General features: G+C 49.7%; 1 long non-coding RNA gene across 3 annotated transcripts in view; it reads left to right on the top strand.

The window, feature by feature from the left end:
- The window catches only part of LOC149344695 (uncharacterized), a 46,655-nt gene that overhangs the window by 10,618 nt on the left and 20,595 nt on the right, over positions 1-15,442 (top strand). For 2 of the 3 annotated variants that reach the window (XR_016283219.1, XR_016283221.1), the window contains exon 2: positions 11,841-11,978. This is a non-coding gene — a long non-coding RNA (uncharacterized LOC149344695). Of the gene's footprint in view, positions 1-769; positions 904-11,840; positions 11,979-15,442 lie in introns of those variants that run through there. The other variant, XR_016283220.1, reaches the window with a different exon arrangement.

The following is a 15,442-nucleotide window of genomic DNA, read 5'->3' as shown; positions in this document are numbered from 1 at the left end:
AATCGACCTAAAGTACAAAGATGGCTAAGGCTAAGAGAGAAATGAAAGCTAAAATAAAAGAATAGACGTAGTGTCCCCAAAATATTAAAAGAGAAGTGGCGAAAGAGCTGGGGGGGGGGGGGGGGGTTGACAGTGAGCCGTGTAAGGGACGATGGCGCCAAATTACAGGGACTGGGAAAGAAACGCAAAATCCTTTTCCAACAGGGCTACTGAGGGCGTACTGACGTAAACATCTTGTTGCTTGTTAATGAAACCTGCCTCAATTATTTGCCGATTAAGCTGGTTGCTGCTCTTTGCGAGAATTGTGTTTTTTTTAAAGATCGGAGGGCGCCGGCGACAAGGACTGCAGTCACGAACGTGGACGGCTAAGTTGCTGGAATTATTGGCTTTGTGTTCGAGCAATCTCTTATTAATGCATCGACCAGTCCGACCGATGTATTTCCTGCCGCAGGACAAAGGGACTGAGTACACGACACCAGTGCTGCAGCTTAAAAGGGGTCACGATGTCTGACAGGACATTCGAGATCTTTTTCACCGGAACCGTTCACTCTCCTGCTGAGTCTAGAGAGGCGGTGAGGGGCTTAAAAAACAGCATCCTCTCCTACTTTTTGTCCCATCCTATTGAGGTGGTGGGAAACTTGGTGTACGTAAGACGTAAGGAATAACAGCGAGTTTCTTGTTGCGTTCCCTGGCATGTGACGGCGGGGGGGGGAGGGGGGGGGGGGGCCTGTACACTGCATTTTCTTTAACATTTTTTCAGCCACCGAGACTAAAAGCAACGGTGGGTATCCGGATTGACTCAGTCTTTGCACCAGGTTCCGAAAACTGGTTTCCTGACATTGCTCACAAGACTTGGGGAGCGCATCGTTAAAAGCAGACTGAATTACTCAGCTTCCCTGGCAGGTGAGCGCTATTGGTTGATGGCGAGAGTTAGCTTACCCAATGAACGCTGCCACCTGCTGCTGCATTCTCGCCTGTCTTCCACGTTTTCAGCGCGAACGCATGCAGCCCACATCTGTCTGACAAGGCCACGTACCTCAAAGGGCGTTTCGGGGCCCGTGCGTGATTCGGGTGTTTATTTTCGCCCACATTTCGTTTCGTTGTAAATCATCGGGACGGTGCTTCTCTAAGAGGGGTGGGTAATGCTGTAAGTCTTTCTAATGTTTATTTGTTCCTGCTCAGGGCCGCCGGCACTCGACTTTATCGTTTGTCTGTGATGCAGAAGCGACTAGATTTATCTCGAATGATCGCAGACAAGCGCAACCAGTCCTACTTTGTTGAAGACTGTTGCGGTTACTTTGCACGCCAGATCTCGAATTTATCAGTCGACATTACCAGTAGACTAGTTGTTCAACCAGTAGCCAAGAACATGCTGCCAGGCAGACACGACGCCCGCAGGAAAGCAAGGGCGCAGGCCCGTGAGGAGCAGTACGAGAACGAACCACGAGCAGTGTACGTGGACGCAGCTCCTCCGAAAACACACACATTGGTAACCGTAACGCAATGGAATTGTAGAGGCTTCAAGGCTTGGCATAAACGCGTGAACCTGCGCCTCTACCTAGAAACTTTCGAGGCTTTAGCCGCCGTGGTCGCCCTCTAGGAGCCAGGAGCGGTGGCGAAATTAACTACGTGACGTTTCAGCGAGACCCCTCGTCGTGTCTCCTCGTACACAAGTCGTACACAGCCACGAAATCGACTTCGATCTCAAGATACTCTACTCGTTCGCCATGGTAAGGATCCTTCCGCTTCGCCGATCGGATCCTACCCTGCACGTACTTAATGTATACTGCTCCCCGAAAATGAAGCAAGTGACCTTCGCGGACCTCTTTAGCCGTGGACTTAAAGAGGCGGGTCGCGGCCCCCTGCTGATTGTAGGCGACTTCAACGCCCTTAGCCTGCTATGGGGATATCGTAAGGAGGAAGTGCGCGGACGCATGCTGGCGGAGTTGGCGTCCACACTGGGCCTCACCCTTCACACCGACCCGGCATTTCCTACCCGCGTAGGCAACTCGGCGACCCGAGACACATGCCCGGACCTCACCTTCACTCGCAACGTAGTACACGCAGATTGGATCAACCCCGAGGATACTCTCGGCAGCGACCACTGCATCATCAACACCACTGTTTATACACGCCCCCTGAAGCGCCCTACCACACTAGCACGCGTCCCCAATTGGACCACCTTTCGCCAAAATTTCCCATCCGACACCAACGTGAACATCAAAGAGCAACGATACGCAAACTGGTCCCGGTCAGTCATATCGCACCTTCGCTCCGACGAGAAGCAGATACAGCTCACAGAGGTGGTCACGGAGGTGCAGAACCGCCTCCTCCAACTCTGGGAAGAGCGCCGAGGCCCCACGCCCCGGTGGAAGCACCAGAAACACACGAAGAAGCTCAAAACGCGCATTGCAGACCTCACCCGGCAGGCAGCTCAGTACGCGGCCCAACTCGCTGACTCCAACTGGGTAGACCGCTGCAACATGACGGCGAGGCAGATGTCGAGCCGCAACACGTGGCGGCTCTTCCGAGCCCTGATCAATCCAACACATACCCTCACAGAAACGCAAAAGCAACTACACAAGGCCATGCACTCATTCCAAAGAAATACAACGCAGTTGGCACAGGCGCTCCGGGATCACTACCTGTGCACAACTCAGGACGCCCGCAGATCGGCCTACTCCTACGCAGGCAGGGGAAACTCGGAGTTGGACAAGCCTTTACAGCTCCACGATCTGCGGGCGGGTCTGGCCAAAATGAAGAGGCGCACCACGCCGGGCCGGGACAAGGTCACTGTCAAACTTTTGGTGAACCTTCCTGATTCAGCGTACCAGTGCCTTCTAGAATACATCAATGCGATCTGGACGGGGGAATCCCCGCTCTCCGATTGACTGGAAGACGGCCTTTGGCACCTTCATCCCGAAGGCCGAGAAACCGATCGTCACGGACAACATCCGACTCATCTCTCTCACCTCGTGTGTGGGCAAATTGATGGAGACGATGGTGCGGGATCGGCTGTGCGAGTACCTCGAACAACACAAGACCTTCGCGGACACCATGTTCGGATTTCGCCCACATAGATCCGCTCCGCACAGGATGTCCTGCTCCAACTAGACCGCGAAATCTTGAACCCCATTACACACCCCCAAAACGATAAAATTCTCCTTGCGCTCGACCTGAAAGGAGCGTTTGATAGCGTAACTCACGAGATCATACTCACACATTTGATTCAAACTCACTGCGACACCAATACCTCCAATTACGTTAAACAATTTCTCACGGACTGACTGTGCTACATCCGAATACACGACGAAGAGCACGGACCTTTCCTGCTCGGCACGAGGGAGACTCCACAAGGCGCGGTGCTGTGTCCTTTGCTATTCAACATTGCCATGATGCGCCTACCCGCCCTGCTGGGTGCAGTCGAAGGGGTCCAGGACGCGCTGTACGCCAACGACATCACCATCCCGGCTACACAAAGACGCCTGGGGGATATGGAGACACGCCTGCAAACGGCCGCCAGCACAGTGGACCGCTATGTTCGAGACTGGGGTCTGTAATGCTCCCCGCAGAAATCGGAATTCGTGCATTTGCGTCCCTCGCGCACATGCTCGACCAAAATCAATCTCTCGTTGCAAAGCGGTTCCTTTCGCGAATCCAAGGAAATCAGTCCTCGGAATCTTCATACACAACCAGCGACGCTGCGACACAACACAACAGCGCTGTGGGTTACGATGCAAAGACGCCTTGCGGTTGACGAACGCATTCGTGACCAGTCGAATCATGCATTCCACTCCCTACCTCCACCAGCGGAAACAGGAGGAGGATGCACTCGAGGTCATCCTCCGCAAAATCATGAAACGAGCGCTGGACCCCCCGGCCTCCACCTCTACCAGCCGCCTCATGGCACAGGGGATGGTGCACACCTTTAGGGAGCTTCGGGAGGCCCACCTCAACAACAAATACACTCGTCTCACAAAGACAGGGTCGGGTCGCCGCCTTTTAGCCCGAATTCACATCCGGCACACTCAATTCACAGAGGAGAGATGCCGCCTTCCCGTACACTGCAGACGCGCCCTCCAAGTGCGGCCTCTCCCCACCAATATGTCCGAAGAGGATCATAATGGCATGCGCCTGGCGCGGGCGGAAGCCTTGGACCGCCATTTTCAGAGATAACTAGGAGTCTTCTACGTGGACGCGTCCGGCCCGGACCCCAGGGGATGGTACACGGACGCAGTCGTCCACGAGTGTAAAACAGTAGACGCAGTTACTTTCAAGGCCCAGTCAACAATTCACGCAGAAGAAGTTGCCATCGCTTTGGCAGCCTCTGACAGCTCCTCCAAATACATAATCACCCACTCGCGAGGGGCTTGTCGAAACGTCACGCAAGGGTGGGTTACTTCCCTAGCTTATCGCATTTACCAAAATTGTAGCCGAGACTCGGATCGCAAGCACCGATCTCTCGTTTGGACTCCAGGTCACCAAGGCGTCCACGGAAGTGAGGCAGCCGACGCCGCCGCCCGCACGCTCTCTCTCCGGGCATTTACCACGGGACCCGACGGCGACCAGGACTTCGATTTCAATCCGATTTACACTTTTAAGGAAATATGCGATTATTACGAATCCACGCACCAAACTCTTCCCACCCCGTGCAATGGGCTGGGGAAGGTCAACGAGCGGGTACTCCTGCGCCTGCTCACCAACACGATGATGTGCCCAGCAACTCTACAGTATTTCGATCCTCAATTCGACGGGCGGTGCTCACACTGTGGGGAGGTGTGTGACACATACCACATGGTGTGGGCCTGCTAGCAGAACCCATCCCTACCCCCTATCCCAAACCCCACCCAAGAGGACTGGGCAGCGACCCTCTCCGGTTGCTGCACCCTCGAGGCCCAAAGGGCCTTAACGCTGTGCGCCCGGGCTGCGGCAAACGCCAATAGGGTGCCTGACTAGGCATCCCACCTAGTGGTGGTAAGGGCGTGACCCTTCAGGTCATGACCGCCAACACCTCTCCCTATGGTTAAATAAATGTTGTCACCGCCACCACCATCTCAATACATCAAATGCTTCCGGAACATACCTGGCATCTATGGCCACTCCAAAGTCAGCCCTCGTTAACGCCACAACCTTTCACGCTGGCTCTATACGTGAGGCAGAGGAAGTAACTATCGCAGTGGCCATCGTGAATTCCCGCTCCAAAACTATTCTAAGCGACTCTAAGAGCGGTCTCCGGACCCGCCATCGCAGCTTGCTGCGGTGCTTCGGGGTGCCGACGTCATGGACAAACACCGCATGAACGTTACGACGTAGAGTGGGACCGTGCGGTGGTCCAGGGACCCAAGGGGGGTCTAAACACACTAGCCATGATAAAGTTTCTCTCTCTCTCTCTCTCTAAGAGCGCCATTCAAATTTCGGCAAAAACTCGGTAAGCGCGCTCGCAATGCGAATTCTGCGCAACCGAACTCTCAATCACATCAATCTCGTATGGGTTCCTGCCCTGGCGGATAACTACAGAAACGAGCGGGTCGGCCGTCTAGCCCGCGGTTTAAACAACTGGGGGACTAGAGACCTCGGGAACGGACGCCCCCACCGAGGCGCCTCGCTAGTACGTGGAGATTACAGCCTTTTATCGCGAACAAAGATGCATGTATCCCGCCCCTCACCCCGACCTGGACAGGGCGCAAGCCACGAAAGTCAGACGTCTACGAACAAAGTGAATTCTTAGCCCCTACCAATTAAGTCTAATCACAAACGGTGAATATGACCCTGCGTGCCCGCACTGAAGTGACGGTACGCAAGCCACCCAAGACCATATTTTATGGGAATGCGCTAGCAGACCCCCTCCGACGACATTCTTGCCAGCTCCCTCAGCGGAGGAATGGGACAGGCTTTTAGCTAGTTCATGAAACACAACCCAACTGGCCCTCATCCCGTGAGCTCAAGAGGTCGCCACCGACTGGAGGCCACCCTGGACTCGCCCCAGCCCCACCTACTCCCTTCCGGTTTGGGGCAATAAATGTGTAAATTTCGGACAGAAATACGCGATGTGAAATATGTCCACGAGGTAAGGCAAAAGGAGACTCCTGTGTCTTCTGACGAGGCCTTCACCCCGGACGAACACATCTGAGAGCTGGCACAGAATCGCTAAAAGTATGTTGGACATGGGCACAAAGAGAATCACATAGCTAACTACGCAGGTATGCACACAAGAATGTACACATATGAAGACATTGAAAAAAAATTATTTGTGAAGAAGGTTATACAGTTACTAACAATTTTGCTCAAGTATTTCACAAAGCAACAATGCATCAATTTCAATCACGCCATCTAAACCACAAGAGAAATTAGTGGAAACCTCAATGGGACATCAGGAGAAAGCTATTATACATTTGAAGGAAGAAGAAGTAGCTTTACTTGTTTTTTAAAACGTGGCATCATTACGTTTTCTTTGTCAAGTGTAATTATTTATGGATATTCATTACACAACGCAATTATCTGATTCTGTATAGTTTTAGTACCATAGTTTGTTCTCGGTATTAACCCCGTCAATGAAGTAGTGCATAAGTTGTATGCTATGTCTCTGTTTAAGTATGTGTTTGAAAAGGCGGCATAATCAAGTTTAATTTCGCGGAAAATCAATGTGGCTAAGCAAAATTTATGGAGCTGTGGAAATGGTAATATGTTTTACTTAGTGCACAGGGAGTTTGTTGATGAGGATTGATGAGAAGATATCATTTTTAAGGCTTGTCTTTGTAACGAAGAAAGACGCTCAGAGTCTACCTTGTTGCACGTTCCCCAGACTAGATGGCAGTATGTCAGGTTAGAGTGGATAAATGAAAAATACAGTTCTTTTCCTAACACGTAACGGCAAAAAATCTTTTAATCTGTATATCATGCCAAGAGATCTAGATAACTTCACTCGGATATGATTTATGTGCTCAGACCAACCAAGGCCGCCGCGGTGGCTCAGCGGTTATGGTGCTCGGCTACTGACCCAAAAGACGCGGGTTCGATCCCGGCCGCGGCGGCTAGAATTTCTTTGGAGGAGAATTTCTAGAGGCCCGTGTACATTGCGATGTCAGTGCACGTTAAAGAACCCCAGGTGGTAGAAATTTCCCGGTGCCCTCCACTACGGCGTCTCTCATAGCCTTAGGACGTTAAACCCCATAAACCAAACCAGACCAACCAAGGTCAGACCTGAAGAAGACTCCTAGAAATTTACACGAGTTTGCAGGCATTATTTCACAATTATTAAAGCTAAACTTTATGTCGTAGAGTAGTGGTTTGTTTTTTGGACGAAATATTATGAATTGTGTTTTCTTTACGTTTAAGTTAATCTCATTCACATTAAGCCAAATGTGAAGCTCGTTAAGCCAGATGTTAGCACGCTGCTCCATCTAGTGAAGGTCTGCGCCTGTAAAGAAGACGTTAGTGTCATCGGCGTACATTGCAATGGCAGGAGTAAAAGGAATATTAGCAATATCATTGATGTATAAAAGAAAAAGCAAGGGACCCAAAATTGATTCTCGTGGGACTCCAAATTTTATATCCCCCAAGCTTGACCTGAATTCGTGAAGCTGTGTATATTGCACTCTGCCTGCAAGGTAGCTCTCAATTAATGAAAGTGGCAACCCACGGATGCCGTATGCGGTCAACTTTTGAAGCAAGATTTGGTGTTTAATAGAATCAAACGCCGTTTGGAAGACAAGAAAAATTCCCACAGTAAAAAGACGGTGTTCAAAGTTGTCAAGGATGTGTTCTTTTATTGGCAGTAGCGCAGATTCAGTCGATTTTCCGGACTGAAATCAAAATTGATGTTTAGTTATTGTCTTTCGATTGAATAAACTCATACAATCCTTTGTAGATAACACGCTCTGCTATTTTTGAAAAAAGGGGCAATACCGATATTGGTCTATAATTTTTGAGGTCATTTTTGCGACCACCTTTAAATACAGCTCTACTCGTGCTACTTTTATTGTATCAGGGAACACACCAGTCACTAGCATTCTGTTACAAATGTAGGTAAGTGGGCCGGAAATATAAAAGATAGCGGCTTTGATAGGAAGGACGCTGATTTCATCATTGCCGGGCGAACATGTGTCTTTCAGGGCGCTTGCAATCTGTGTTATTTCTTTGTATGAATTAGGCGCCAAGAACAAAGAATCGCTATAAGCCGGCGGAATGTATGAAGTAGCAGATTTTGAGGCATGTGCCGTTTCGAAGCAAAAAAATTAGTGTTAAACTGATTTGCAAGCGTCACGCCGGAGTGGACTGCTCCATTTATGTCCAGCTCAGTAGGTATACGCGGTCGTTCATTTCCTAAAATTTTGTTAACAGCTCCCCAAAGAAGTTTCGAGTTATTAATTATAGGGGTGATTTTATTTTCAGAATACACGTTCTTTGCCTTCTTGAGGTCCAAGCTTAACTTGTTTCTACATTTCTTAAACTCTATTAGATCGGCCTGACTCTTTGTTTCTAGGAAACGAGAGAACATGCAGTTTTTTTCTTTAATGCGTTTGAACAGTGATGGTGTGATCCATTCTTTTCTAGCTTTTCTGTGCTTCTTACCGGTAACGTAAGGGAATGCACAATTGTAGCTCTGAATTATTTTTTGTAAGAAAATGTCATAAGCTTTTGAAGGATCAGTCTCGTGATACACCTCTTCGCAATTAGTTTCACTCATCAAGGAGCAAAAGCGGCCTATTCTCTCAGGATTGACTATCCGACGAGTGTAGGCATTCTTTGAGACTTCTTTTTTTAATGAAAATAGAGCAAAAAGGGCATATGGTCACTCATTGCAGAGGAAAACACTCCCGAAACAACATTTTGAGAATGAAAACTAGTGAAGCATAGATCAATTAATGTTGCAGAGTGTTCAGTTACCCTTGTGGGCTGGTCAATGACGTTTTCGCACCCATAAGATGACATAAGCTCAATCAGATTTGTTGTTACGTTGCTGTTTGCAAGGAGGTCTATATTTAGATCCCCAAATATTATTACATGCCATTTGTTGAGAGCGGCAAATTCGACGAAAGACTCGACAAATACAAAAAACTGACTGCTCGTGGTGTGGGGTGGACGATATAGCAAAAGAACGGCAACTTTGTTGGTGACAATACAAATAGATTCATATGCTTCATTTACAACTGTGAATTCTCGAATAATTTCATAAACTAGGTTCTTCTTTATATAGAGAGCGACACCGCCGCCACGTTTGCTCTCACGGTACATGAAAATGTTGTATTCAGGAAAGTGCCTGATATCCGTATCTCATCTGTACCATGTCTCTGTGAAGCCCATAATGTCAAAGCCATGCTGTAATTGATCGAGATTCGCCTCGATTTCTTCGGTTTTGTTTTTGAGGCTTTGTGCATTCAGTTTATTGAAGAGGTCTGCATCAAAATAAGAGGCCATGACTGGTCTAGCTTTCAGAAACTACTTTCAACGCTCTTCACAGCAGTTCACTCGATTTTAGCTACATCATCTTCTGAGGCAATCCTTATCGCTAGGGAATTCTGTTCCTTTCTAGCAAAAACCCTGCCATCGGCGCACCACACGAAACGATAGCTCACCCTTCCTTCGCTTTTCCTTTGGCGAGCCATAGCAGTTCCTTGTTCAGAGCTGTCAGGTTATGAAAAAATCGAATATCATCTTCAATGTCTTTCAGGTTGTCGCGCTTTGCAAGCCAGGCCTTCTTGGTAGACAGTTTATGAAACCGTATAAGGGTTACTGGCGCTTTGTCTTTGTCTTTGCCAGGTGGGAGACGATGGATAGTTTCCATGTTATTCTCGGACAGGAGGGGCAGGTCGAGCCTTCCAGCAAGGTCGTTGAGTGTCTCAAGAAGGTTTTCATTTTCAGTTTGGGGCAGGCCATAAATTTCCAAATTCTGGCGTCTACTATACTGTTGTAGATCGTTTAGTTCTTGTTTTAGCTTTTCAATTTCTTGTTTGTCTTGGCTGCTTTCGACATCATCGACTCTTTTTCGAAGGCCCTCAATGTCCCTCTCGTGCCTTGCAGATGCTTCAAGTAACTGATCGTGTACATCTGACATGTGTTGTACAGACTGCTCAATGTTTAATACAGTTTGCTTTAACTCTGACAGGTTCCTCCACCTCCACCTTTCTGTATTCCTGACTGCCTGACCGTATATACAGTAAAATAAAAGCTGAGAGTGGAAACTGGGTGCTTTCGCGACCGATTCTGCACTTCCACTTCTCCAGTAGATGGCGTTGCCTATATAAAGAAAGGACGTGGCTTGTAGTCGCCTGTGCTCCGGCTCTATAGTGTCTGCGGCTGCGGCCATGGCTGTGACATCCGCGTGAACAATGGCGCGGCCAAGCTGTCCGGCTGATCGGCCCCTGCGAACACTGTTTAGTCCCCGTCGGTGTGATCCGCGCCTCCATGTAATGGGTTCCACATTGTGTGTGTGTGAGAGAGAGAGAGAGACTCTTTAATGAAATACAGAGAATTTAGCTGCCATTAAAAAATCGCTGGCATGCTACTTTGCGTGGGGAGGGGAATTTGGGAGATAAAGACAGAAGGAGAGCAGGGTGGAACAGGTAAAAAAACGAAGACAAAATGCTGCCAGCAAATGGGTACTAAGGATGCAATGGCGAGTATTGATGTAACCTATGGAATGATGGAGTGCATAGTCCCACAATTGGGCTGACGAAGTTCACTGCATGAAGAATGCATAAAGGTAACGTGCAAGTGAATTTAAAGCTTATCAAGATGTCCAATGTCTTTTAAATATGTAAATAGAAAGTTCATTGAAAGTCTCTGTTGCCCAAAGCAGGCTAAGGGACCTAAATCTTTGTCCATTGTTAGGGGCACTGGGCAGAGCTTCTGCATGCAATGTTCATAGTACGCACGCTCGTTAGCATACGCAGGGCACTCAAGCAAGATATGTTCCACAGCTTCTATCGAGGCACAGTTCTCACAATGCGGACTGTTCATTTGTGCAAAACGGTATCGCAAGCCGTTTGTATATGCAGCATTCAGACGAAGTCGATGGTAAAGTGTTTCCAGATGTCGAGGAATTCTGGGCGAGAGTCTTGATCTAAGATGTGGGTCGATTGAGTGAAGAAAATGGTACTGATGTGTCGGCAAAGTCCAGAGCCGATACGTTTCTTCGGAAGCAAAACTTTTAGCCAATGGGGACGCATCAGATTTCGTGAAAGAAGTTCGAATGTATCTCCCATGTTGATGGCCCTTACGGGCCGCTTCATCTGCTATTTCATTAGCCTGATGGTGGTGGTGAAAAGCTTTAATCAGAGAGCTTGAGGGTTAAAAAAAAAACCCTGCTGCATGGTCGGTATCCTTAGTCCGGGACACCGCATGACGAGGCCCCGTGTCGCGCCCGCTAGACCAGAGCCCTTTGGGACTCCAGTGTGGAGCAGTTGAGGAGGGCAGTCTCCCATGCCTCTCGGGTGGGGGTGGGGGAGGGGGGAAGGTGAGGATTCTGAGTACATGCCCACACCATGTGAAAGATATCGCAGATCTCTCCACAGCGCGGGGAGCACCCATCTGTGTTCGGATCGAAGTGTTTTGCTATTGCAGGACAGAGAAGGGTTCCTGTCTGCAGGCGCCGCAGAGTTCGCTCCTCCGCCTTACTCAGCCCCTTGGCAGGTGCCGGGTAGAGACGGTGGCTGTCGCAATAATAAATTAGAATTTCGCGGAACCGCAGAAGCGGTTTATGAGCTTCTGAGCCATGAGAGCTAGGATGAGGAGCCGGGTGTGTAAGCCTGAATGCCGCAGTGAGCAGGTACCCACTGAAACATTATGCAGTGGACTGCGGCAATAGTTAAATGATGTTTCGTTTTCCTTTTCTTCTGCAGGTTGGCCAGAATCTGCAGAGATGCTTTTGAATCGGTGAAGATAACCCAACGGCCAGCGGTTAGGCGCAGGATGTAAGAAACAGCTTCCTTAATGCCGTGAAGCTCAGCTGTCGTAGAGGATGTCCTCCGCTGCAGCCGGTAAGAAAGGGCATGGCCTGTTGAGGGCACATAAAGGCCACAAGAATAGGTTTCTGTAGTAGTTGAACCATCGGAGAAGATATCGGTGTGCTGCCTATATTCCTCCGTTAAGTAGGCGAGGGTAGCTTGCAGAAGCGCTGCCTGTGGCATGCGGCTCTTTGCATTCACACCTGGAACAAACTTCTTCACCTTTAGAGAAAAGAGTGTCCACGGAGGAAAGGCCAGAGGTTTCTGTGGCTGATTAAAAGTAGGGAGGGGCCGGAGCTGCACTGCCTGGCCAAAGCTAGAGTTGCTGTGAGTTAAGTGAACACGGTGCGGCAAGTGCTTCTTCCCTTGCAGGACATGGCGGAGATGTGTACGCATAGTTTCCTGGGCGGCAGTCATCTCTAGTGGGAGACATCCTGCCTCCGCTACTGTTCCTGATGCAGAGGAACCCTTTGGGAGGCCAAGGCATATTCGCAGGCAGTTGTTCCGAGCGGCAACGAGAGTCTTATGGCTTGATCTAGGTAATCTTTGAAGCACTGGTAGACAGTAGCGCGAGGTTCCTTCAACGCAGGCTTTGTCAAGCAGCAGCATTGATCGGCAGTTGCGACCCCACTTTGTTCCAGCCATGAACCTGAACACTTGCGATGCTGCAGTGATCCTCTTGCAAAGTGTTTTTGATCTGAGGTGTCCATGACACATTATAGTCGATTACAACACCCAGGAATCGCTGAGATCGTACATACTGTAGCGATCGTCGGCCTAGGAGCAGCGGATATCGGGTCATCGCTTTTCTTGTAAACGCCATTGCAACACTCTTTTCTGGCGTGAGACGAAGACCTCTGGAAGTCAGGTTCATTGAAATGTGCAATAGCGCTCTCTGAAGACGTTGCTGGGTAATATAGCGCGAATGTGATGCTGTCCAGATGCAGATATCATCAGCATAAATTGTTATGCGGACCCCCAGCGGAAGGTTTCTTCTTAAGTGTATAAGGACAATATTGAACAGGAGAGGGCTCAGCACCGCTCCCTGTGGTACGCCCCTCTCCACTCCGTGAAAGCGTGTTGGACCGTTTGGAGTGGTCATAAAAATTAGCCGTTCTTTTAAATAATGCCCAATTCATTTGTATAGCTTTCCTCCAAGGCCAAGACTGGCAAAGGCTGCCAGAATTGCATGGTGAAAAACAGTCCAAGGCGGCCTTGATGTCTAGGAAAACGGCTGTCGGAATGTACCCAGCATGAAGCCACTCCTCAAGTGATGAGACGAGGGCGATGATATTGTCAGTCGCACACCTGTTTTGACGGAACCCGTTCATTTCTTAGGGAAACTCATTTCGACTTTCTAGGAACAAAGTTATGCGTTTGCAGATCATGCGCTCCATGAGCTTACCTAAGCAGCTCAGTAGGGCAATGGGTCGGAATAATGCGTAGGTTCTTGGTTGCTTACAGGGTTTCAAAACGGGCACAATTTTCGCCAGCTTCCATTCCGTGGGGACCTCACCAGTCATCCAGGAAGAATTGTAATACTCCAGGAGTCGAAGACGGGAGGTGTGGGGTAGCTTTGCAATGGCGTCATAGGTCACCTCATCATGACCCGGAGACGTGTGTCTATTTGTCTCCGCGATAGCTGTTGATAGTTCTGCCACTGTAAAAGGCAGGTCTAAAGCTGGCACTGCCGCCTTTGGCATGCCTGTTTGACCATCTGCGGAGAGTGTCAAATGGCCTGAGCCTGCCGACAGTAGCCTGCAGTATTATTCTGAGACTTCTTTTATAGATTTTTGTTCGTGAAGGGAGAGTGCAGAGAAGGGATGGAGTTGTTGAAGTGGCGTGCGCGTACCTCTAACTATCCGCCAAATATTGGTTACTTGTTTGCGCACATCCAGCGTAGAACAAAAGTCACGCATCTTTTGCCGACGGAGTTTATCCATGTAGCATCGAATGTGACGTTGTGCCCGTCGGCATGCATGTACCTTGTAAAGGGTCGGTAGTGTACGCGGGGTCATTGGAACGCGGCTGGGGGCGCTCAAAGCGGAGCGTCTCCTTTCTCGGAACGCGGCCGCTTGCGAACGCGCCGGGAAATTCGGGTGTGCCCCCGCCCCGCGGTACCGATTCGCGCACGTGCTGGCACGAATGTGTATTTGTGTATTTATTTTGTGGTGGAGAGGGTTCTTCACCTTACGGGAGCTGGAGGGCTGGTCAGGCTCTCCCTAAACCAATCATGTGAACATTGTAACATGATTGGAAGCCACGAAATGTAGGCCGGGCCTTTAGGGCTTTAAAACCGGGCCCCGGAGCTGGAAGCGGGGTTCTGCGCTAAGGTGAGATGCAACGCATCTTCGGCAACGCCGAGTAGGGGCCTCCCCTAGTATTAGCCAGATCCACCCTGTTTGTTGTTTTGTATATTTCTGCCGTTGTATCTAACTTGTATATTCTGTGTATATTTGTATATAAATCTTCAGTTATTGCCTTTTTCATCCCTGCGTGTGAACTGAACACAAGACCGTCTCTGACGGGCACCCCTGGTGCGAAGAGCTTCAGTCTTCCAGTTGAAACAAACCGTCTCTGGCGGGGCACCGCTGGTGCAATAAGGAAGACGAAAGAACCTGTGAAACTTTACTTACCTCATCGAGGCATTTGAGCGCAGAGCTTTCCTTTCAGGTCGCCTGAATATAGCGCAAAGCCTCTGAAATATGTCATCATTTGAAGGTAGGCTATGAAGGTAGCAAAGTGTTTTGCTATGGCAGGACAGAGAAGAGTTCCCGTCTGGCAGGCGCCGCAGATTTCGCTCTTCCGCCTTACTCAGCTCCTTGGCAGGCTCCGGGTTGAGGTTGTGGATGTCGCAGTAACGGATTAAGATTTCGCGGAACTGTAGAAGCGGTTTCTGAGCTTCTGAGCCAGGAGAGCTAGGATGAGAAGCCCGGTGTGTGAGCGCTCGGGCGGCCGCGTCAGCGGCCTCATTGCCTCGTAGACCCTGGTGGCCAGGAGCCCAGATTACGTTTGTGCGAGTTGGATATGCGGAAGCCCGTCTAATAATTTGGGAGGGAAGAGGTGATATTTCTCCTGCAAGATAATGTTCACAGGCCCGGCGAGAGTCTGCGATAACCGTTCTCGATTTTGGATCGGCGGCAGCAAGATCTATTGCAACTTCCGCTGCTCGTGTTGAATTTGGGGCCCGAAAAGATAGCCCATCGACATTCATTCCTCAGTGGACTACGGCAGCCGTGTAGAATCCCGTGGGCGACGGCCCTGTGATGTCCCCTTAGTAGACGCCCTCTTTAGATCCATACTGTCTCTCAAGCGTGCGAAACCGCACTTGTCGTCTGCCTTCATGTGAAGCAATGTCCCTGTTACGCGGGAGCGCAGCGATCCAGAGCATGTGGCGCCACAGCACCGGGATGTTCTCCGTCCCCTCTGGTATGTATGTGTGTTGGATGTGTAAGCGTTTAGCAGGCGGCGCTCAGGAACCGACTGCGATAGCCGCG

Source organism: Amblyomma mixtum, chromosome 5 (assembly GCF_055824585.1).
Source record: "Amblyomma mixtum isolate Tamu chromosome 5, ASM5582458v1, whole genome shotgun sequence".
In the NCBI taxonomy this organism is placed as follows: Eukaryota; Metazoa; Arthropoda; class Arachnida; order Ixodida; family Ixodidae; genus Amblyomma; species Amblyomma mixtum.
Note: the sequence above shows the minus strand (reverse complement) of the source record. Positions and strands in the feature narration are given on the sequence as shown.